General features: G+C 40.5%; 1 pseudogene; it reads right to left on the minus strand.

Moving 5' to 3' along the window:
- Positions 1-403: 403 nt before the first annotated feature.
- On the minus strand, positions 404-521 carry LOC126102528 (5S ribosomal RNA; annotated as a pseudogene).
- Positions 522-8,909: the final 8,388 nt, after the last annotated feature.

Here is an 8,909-nt window from a genome sequence, read left to right on the forward strand (position 1 = left end):
ACCATAAAAAGTATGTTATGAATAAAAGGCAGCGAAAAGGAACGGAATTCGTATTTTTATATTTTTTTGTTGCGGTCATAAAGTACCGCTCGCTTCTGTGTTCCCGTTGTGGGAACTGTGCTAGCATTGCAAAGATTCGGCTAAGAGATATTTTCAGATTATGAATCCGACTTACACATCACTAAAAAAACTTAACTCCGTCCGTACAGACCTTGGAAGGCCCAACGGTACCGTCCGGCCGCGGTGTCGTCCTAAGCCTCAGGCATTGCTGGATGCGGATACGGAGGGGCCAGTGGTCAGCACGCCACTCTCCCGGCCGTATGTCAGTTTAGGAGAGCGGAGCCGCTACTTCCCAATCAAGTAGCTCCTCAGTTTGCTTCACAAGGGCTGAGTGCACCCCGTTTGCCAACAGCGCTCGTCAGAGCGAATGGTCATCCATCCTAGTGCTAGCCCAGCCCGACAGCGCTTAACTTCGGTGATCTGACGGGAACCGGTGTTACCACTGCGGCAAGGCCGTTGAATTTTACACATCACTACCTATTTAAAAACGATGATGTTAGTAAAATTTAACAACATCTGAAGAATTTTCTTAAGTTTTTTTTCGTGGTGGGCGTAAAGTACCCCCACCCCTTTATAGTTAGCGTTATACAGAATGAGCTGGTATTTCTGGGGTTAATACAAAAAGGTACAAATAACTCCACGGAGATTAGAACAAAAAAATAGGAAAAATTAGTAATTCGTCAAGCCGTAAAGAAAATTCACTAAGGTGAATACGCTTTATTTTAATTGCGTTTCGGAATGCTTAAACAAGAGAAAACTATTTCTTTTAATGTTCATCGGAACTTCTTTCACTTAACAAAGGCTCTGTTTATATTTTCCAAACGGCACATATTCTGGTGTCAATGATTAAGTTCATTTGTAGCCATATTTTAGAAAGAGACACATACGTTTGTACACAGACTCATTCCAAACTTCTAATTTCGCAACACCACTTTACACAAAATTAAAACTCACTCCCATGTCCCAAGTGTGAGTCGAATCAACGACCTCTGTTTCTCAAAATATCGAAGCTGACGTGAGGGAACCTATGCCTACCTGAAGGAGTGCAAGTCATCTATGTCGACGTTACAGATTTGGAAACTGGGCGAGTTGATCGTATGAGAAACCACGTGAGGAAAATGAAAGACTGGAATTTGCAAAAGATTGTTCCGAAAGAGTGGAAGTTATGAGGGACCATTTTAGATAGCACAATGAAACAAAAATCTTTATGTCCAAAGTGTGGAGGAAAATGCCTAAAATAAAGAATAGTAAAAGTTTCCCCTAAAGGAATACAGAGACGAGGTGCACATGGTGTGTAAGATCTTGAAACCAGAAAGTGAAGGAATCTTCGAATTTAGAAATGTTGTTACAAACAAGGTATTTGAGGCGTTGTCATCATTTTTGGGGTATATGAGTTATTACTGTAGTTGTTATTTAAACACGATTCCGCATCTGTTGATTCTAAAATGAGACTTGTTCAGTGATTTTTTCCCTGTCAAAATCAGTGTAGAAATTATGTTTCGTGCAGAAAGAGGACTTGTCACAGAGACAAGTCCCTATATTGCACGAAAGAAGGTGTGTGGGCAGCACTGTAGCGGTTTGCAGTAATCAGCTGTGAGACTTCCAAATGGCTTCGGTGACGGAACCACCAGACAAGTCCGAAGACGATTTACATGAATTTAGAAGGCGGTAAAGACGCCCCGAATTGTGGAAGAGGAATGTGATTAAACAAAAGAAGGTCAAGGGTTTGGAGCATGCCAACTGGAAAGGAAACATTGTTCCTAGGAGGGAAACATGTGCAGATTGCAGGTAAATAGTCATACAAAGTTCATCGTTTGAATTCTCTGTGCATAATGTAATATTCTGTAGCAAAGGCAAGGTGTGTAGAAACATTGTACTAAAATGTGAATATAAATTCCTTTCATGGACGGGAAGTGTAAGTTTATATTTTAGTTGTAATACAGGAAATCGGTAAAAATATGTTATTCGCCGAGTATATAGGTTAATAATACGCTAATATCTGTTTACAGATGCCGGTGTAAATGTTTTGAGAAGTGCTCATTTGCTAAGAAGGAACTATTGCTCACAGAATTCAACAGTATGCCCAACAAAGATGGACAGGACGGGCACTTGAGTGCCCACATTCTTCCCTTCTTTCCAAAAGCAAGGAGGCCACGCTCAAATTCCATTACCAGTCGTGGAAGGACAGCAAATTATTATTATAAGGTAACTGCCATGACAACTGTAATATTATTTTATTAACCGTTTCGTTCCCGAATTATGTACATCTTTGATCCACGTTTTGTAAAATCTTTAAGGCAAATAGTTAAGGCATATATTTAATAGGGTTACAGTATTACGCTTATGTAGATTTTTGTTTTATGATACTAATTCACTTGTATCTGCTAGTTAAAGATGGCTTCAAGAAAACTATGGTATGCAAGAAATCTTAATTATTGTGCTCCATGGCATATCAAAACGCCGAGTGCAGAGACTGTGCCGCTTAAGTCAAGTTTTCAGTACAATGACTGTTGTTTAAATCAAAAAGGGGATATTTCAGTCATTTTCTATTACCATTTTCTATCAGTTGCCATCATCCTATGATTACAGATTGTTGGTTTAACATTGCATTCTTGCTCACGAGTCTGTGGGACTAGGTATAAGATTTGGGAATAACGCTACTCAGATTCAAATGGTTCAAATGGCTCTGGGCACTATGGGACTTAACATCGGAAGTCATCAGTCCCCTAGAACTTAGAACTACTTAAACCTAACTAACCTATGAACGTCACACACATCCATGCCCGAGGCAGGATTCGAACCTGCGACCGCAGCAGTCGCGCGCTTCCGGACTGAAGCGCCTAGAACCGCTCGTCCACAGCGGCCGGCGCTGTTCAGAATTATACAGTTTTTTTCAATATATCTCAGTACATCAATTGAGTGACATATCCCCTTGTTGATCTCAACGCCTCATTTGCTACAGAAAGGGTTAAAGTGGAGTGATGCAAACTGAGTAGTCTGTTTAATTATTTCAGACTGACATTGGACACTGAGCAAAGGCATACGACTGTAATTTAGAATAATGCCTTATAACGTCACCACAAATACACTGACGGAAAAAGTCACAACACCGAAACATAATTAATGTAGAGTAATTAAGTTTTGGAAATATGTTTGTACAGGTAACATGAATGAGTGATTAACATTAATAACATGTGTAATCGCTAGAATGTTGAATGCAAGAATGCAAATATGCATGTATTGTGTTTTGCAGGTGCCGGATGTCAGTTTATGGGATGGAGCTCCACCACGCCTGTTGCGCTTGGTCAATACAGGACCGTTAATGCCGGTCGTGGATGACGCTGGAGTCGTTATCCTTATCCGATGATGCCCCCCCTCAATAGGTAATCGATTGAAGACAGATCTGAGTATGCCAGCCTTTGTGACCAAGCGGTTCTAGGCGCTTCAGTCCGGAACCGCAATGCTGCTACGGTCGCAGATTCGAATCGTACCTCGGGCATGGATGTGTGTGATGTCCTTAGGTTAGTTAGGTTTAAGTAGTTCTAAGTCTAGGGGACTGATGACCTCAGATGTTAAGTCCCATAGTGCTCAGAGCCATTTGAACAGATCTGGGTATGGAGCAGGCAAGGCAACATGTCGACACTCTGTAGAGCATGAAGAGTAACGACAACGGTATGTGGACGAGCGTTATCCGAATGTAAAACACCCGCTGGAATGCACTTCATGAATGGCAGTACAACAGGCCGAATCACCAGATTGACGCACAGATTTGCAGTCAGGTTTCGTGGGACAAGCACGAGATTGCTCCTGCTGTCATACGAAATCGTACCCCAGATAATAACACCAACTGTAGGCCCACCGTGTCTAGCACGTAGACACGTTGATTGCAAACATTCAGTTCTCGCTTGAGGCCACTGAAGTCTCAAATGGCAGAGGTTTGTGGTCAGTAGAATACACGCTGCAAGGCGTCTGGCTGGAAGCTGTCCTAGCAGTAACCGATTTGTAACATTTCGTTGCGTCACTGTCGTGCCAACTGCTGCTCAAATTCCTGCTGCAGATGCAGTACGATGCGCAAGAGCCGCACGCCGAACAGGGTGTTCTCGTCTCTGGGTAGTGCAAGGCGGCTGTCTGCAGCCCGGTCTTCTTGCTACCGTACATTCCCGTGTGAACACCGCTGCCAGTAATATCTACAGGGGCTACGTTCCTGCCAAGTCTCTCTGTAATACCGCAGAAGGAACATTTAGCTTCTTGTAGTCCTCTTACAGGACCTCGTCAAAACTCAGTGAGGTGTTGACAATCGTGTCTTCGTCGCCTTAGAGGCATCTTTGATTAACATCAGCTCACCACGCCCAACCTCAAAGGTAACTAATGTTTACGACCATTACAGTGAGTTTTTAAACTAAATCTGATTTGCATCCTCACTGTGGCGCTACTACCGCCACTCTGGTGCAATTGACGTTAAATCTGAGTATACATCATCTTTCAGATGTACCAACTTTCGCTTATGTCTCACAACTTCTTTTTCGTTTTACGATTTTTTTCCGCCAGTTGACTTTAATGGGATTCTATAAAACAAATATGGGTAATTTTCAAATGGGGGATGCGTAAAACATAGTTAAAATCTACTAAGCCTTGAACGGAACATGCTTAAGAGCGATTATTTCAATCAATGGAGCCGCAGTACCAGACAGTTTTTCGGCCAAAAAGCGATCCGGCAAAATAATTGTACAGTTTTCTGTAAAGGGTATTTTTCTAAGATTATGCTGAACTCCAGGAATACCACAAATCTATCTCCACTCTTACCATATTGTTTATCTTATGCTTCCCATCCACCTTGTTTCGTATTTTGCTTTAACGCGTTTCATTGTACCATATTTACTAGCACTCTGGTGTATTGACGTATTTAAAATATTTTAACAGATTTGTATATTTTTTCTTTTGTTGTATGTTATTTCTTAATACGAAACATCAGTTAAGCTTTTGGTTAGTTTTTAACCTATTATCTAATCTGTTGAATGTGCATATTTTCCTAAACTCAGCTCAATGCTAAGTTCTGATATTTTATAATGTTACTTTATCAAACCTATCTTTCACTCCGAAATTTATCCAATACACGTTTTCTGTATAACATTTTCCTCGTAGCTGTCTGTTTTTCTGCCGGTATCTTTGTTGACAACAGCCGAATGTTGTTCATTGACCTTTCCTTTAAGTTAAAAGTCCGTTAACAAAAAAACTGTCGGACACTGTTTCTGCGACCCGTAAACATTAAATACTCCCACAAAACAGAGGCGGAATAATCTATTAATATGAACCAATTATTATTATCGTAATTATTATTATTATTCTGTATGTATTCAATCAAATGCCGCCCGGTTTGAGGCGCCATGTCATCGACCGCGGGACACCTCCCGCCGGAGGTTTGAGTCATCCCTCGGGCATGTGTATGTGTGTTGTCATTAGCGTAAGTTAGTTTAAGTAGTGTTTTAGCCTAGGGTCCGATGACCACAGCAGTTTGGTCCCTTAGGAATTCACACACATTTGAACATTCAATCAAATGATCGTTAACACATTTCATTTCTAAGTAGAGTGATATGTTTTTGAGCAAAGGAAAGGGAGACATAATTGTGTGACTAATTGCCTGCTAGCAGCTCCTAGTTTTCTAAATTATTACGGAATAAAATAGCGAGAAACCTTGGCGAAGGTAACATGTCATGCAAACCTGTTATTACAAGCGACTTGTGTGGAAGAGTAATGGCTTTAATCACTGCAATGGATCTTAATACCCTGAAGTGTCGCTAGGTTGATCAGCTAGTAATAAAACAGTCGCCTTAACGAATGCGGATGACTTGTAGATGGTCACGCACGTTACTGTGGTGTAGGTCATGTTGAAAGGATTGCCGATGAAGTATTTTTTCTCACCGATTGCGAAGTCCTGCTGCTGTTTATTTATGAGCATAAAAACCCTCACAAGACTATAACGTTTCCGCAATCACGTCCAAAGTCGTAAACGTTAGGTGTAAGATGATCCTTGCAGTGACCGAAGAAGTTGCCAGAAGTCACTTCCAGGGACAAGAAAGTTGGTAGAACCGTTGTGTCTTCTTACTTATTATGCACTATAAATCTACAGCTATGACACTTCTGGAAATCCTGCGTTAAACTGGTAGGTACTCGTTCCTTCCGGGATAAAAATGTTTATATGAAAACTTAGCAAGGTGCATGACCCGCCTGAGTTTCTCGTTACGACAAATTACAGTTAATCGGAACTTTTCAGAGTGTATAGCAAGTTATCCAGTCGAATATACTGGAAGCCCGTCTTCGCAGCTAGTAAGTAGCTCAACGAAACGGGCGTCCAACAATGATTTCGGAAGATCTTAGAAAGAGCAGTAATTGAGGAAAACATAATGGAACTGACGCGTAATTTGACTGTCGCTGACAGAGTAAACTCGTAAACCATGATCACGAAAATCCCGTTGTCAACAAACACGGCTCTAGTATCTACAGCCTTCACGATACAGTGAACGAACATATCGAACCGCCTTTCAGACAATGTGTGCTTGCAGTATCCGTCTTGATTCCTACACGAGAGTTTTTCTTTATGCACAAAAATCGTTACATAGGAGCATAAAACTAATACTATAATTCTACAGCAGTTAGTAAAAATCTTCGTAGTGTTGTACATCCATTCTGCGACCCTTCTTAGAGCATATTATGACACGTGTATTTGCCAGTCGCGCTGGATGCTAGAAAAAGTTCCGAATTTTTCATACATATGAGGTATAAACCCAGTTTACCCCATCAGGAACTATCGTACATCTGGAGTTGTTTTTCATTTCTCAGCTCGTTTATTTCGATTGCGTTAATTTTCAAGATTGTGCCACGATCTTTTTCTCTGACTCAATTTCGAAATAAAGAGCTTAATATTTCATCATTTATTTTATCTTCTTCCATTTCGGTGCCTCATGATTAATGAACATCAGCACGGAGGACTTTGATCCATTTAGTCTTTGTATTGGGTTTGGGGATGGGGGGTGGAGGAAGGTATACAATATTTTTGTATTATGTAAACATTCAATCGTTGTACAAGGTTACGTATTTTCATGGTGGTGCTTCTCATTTGGATCGATTTCAATTACGCCTTCAACCGATCCCCATCACGACTGGACAATCTGGCAATATGAAAGGTAGATAACCCATAACTTCAAGGAACCTTCGATTAGTGCTTCGTTTTGGCAGGCTGACGATGACGGCGCATTGAGATACCGACTCCGCGAGGCACTAAAAGCGTTGGGAAGTAATCATGATCCATGACCACTCATCCATGTCCGCAACTTAAGGAGATTTTTGGGACTCTCTTCCAAGACGGTCACACCTCTATCGATGGCATCCAAGACGTGCTCATTAAGACGCGGTAGGTGACCTGATGGAACACAAAAGAGCGTCCATACCCAGGGGGTGTGTTCATAATTGTGAATGATGGTTCACCTTCTAGAAAATCAGCACCAGGAGAGGTTCAGTATGCTATGACTGTGATTTTAAAACATCTGCTCATTTGATACTCACAGACGTGGGGGAAAGTTTTCAAGGAGTGGGGTTTCAGATTCCTTACCGATATATCTCCTGTATGGCAACGGTAAGAATCACTACCGAAATGGTAAAATGTACGTTTAGAACATTAAAATGGTCAACTGAGAAAAGTATCACGAGTCTATTAAACGACAGAGTCATCGTCCAGCGTATTCGGAAATGCAGAGGAAGTTGATAGAGGATTTATGCTCATAATTCGAATCGTCGCGGGTCATCGAATACAGAGGTCAAAGGAATGTAGAGGACTGTAGCCTGCTGGTTTGTCAAGTGTGTTATAGCGACCACGATGTCAGAAGGGCCAAAAATTTATTTTTTATTTGATAAACTTCAGTGATTCTTCCTACCTCTAAAAAATATATAGTTTACGTCTAGTATCTCATCATTTTCGTGTTTAAACATCTTTCTAAAGCAGATGTGGGGCGTGAATGCCTAGCTGTCACATTACTGTCAAATATAAAACCCTGCCTACAATGTATCGTTATTTAATCTTGACGCCGCTATCTTCCTAGCAACTTGTTTGTGTAATACCTTTGGAGAATATATCGACTGCACTATGAGCAAGAATTTATTGCAATCGATCTGACTGCCGATACAAGTAGATTACTTGAGTTTGCTTAAAATTTCGTTTGCGTTCGTGTTGTAAACTTGTTGCTGTGACTGAGTATTTCAACTATTTTACATGCTACTTTCCGATAACGTAGTTTAATCGCAGTGGGAAATCTTGAGCTCGACAAACCAAACATGTTGTTGTAAATCGTACGAGTGAAGAAATTGTTACGCCGGAGAAAACTGAGGTTAGGCCTAAAAGTTCACCAGGTAATACTTCAAATCGAAGTTGAAACATTTTACGAAAAATGAACAAGATTTTGATGTTGTAAATAGTGAAAATAAAGATTACATTATAATTAGTAAGTGAAAGCTCTCAAAACTGCTTTTGACTATTGCTAAATATAAATGCTATGACAGTGATACAGTCGTTACATTTAATCAGGACAAAAGTAAGACAATAGTACTATTCAGCAAAATAGTAGTGGAATTTCAAGCGACTAAAGTAACTAAACGTACAGTGACATCTCCTGTAACACGCACACAATGTAGTGAAGTGAATTGGTTAGAGTTTTAATCCAATATTTATTCCAATTTCAGAGTTATGAAACTTCAAAATACTAGTGATAAGTGCAGACCATTATGTCCAGGTCCTCGTGAACAGCGATTAAGGAACAAAGAGAATCTTTGAAAATAATTAAAAAATACAATCAAGAGCA

This window comes from Schistocerca cancellata, chromosome 9 (assembly GCF_023864275.1).
Source record: "Schistocerca cancellata isolate TAMUIC-IGC-003103 chromosome 9, iqSchCanc2.1, whole genome shotgun sequence".
Lineage (NCBI taxonomy): Eukaryota > Metazoa > Arthropoda > Insecta > Orthoptera > Acrididae > Schistocerca > Schistocerca cancellata.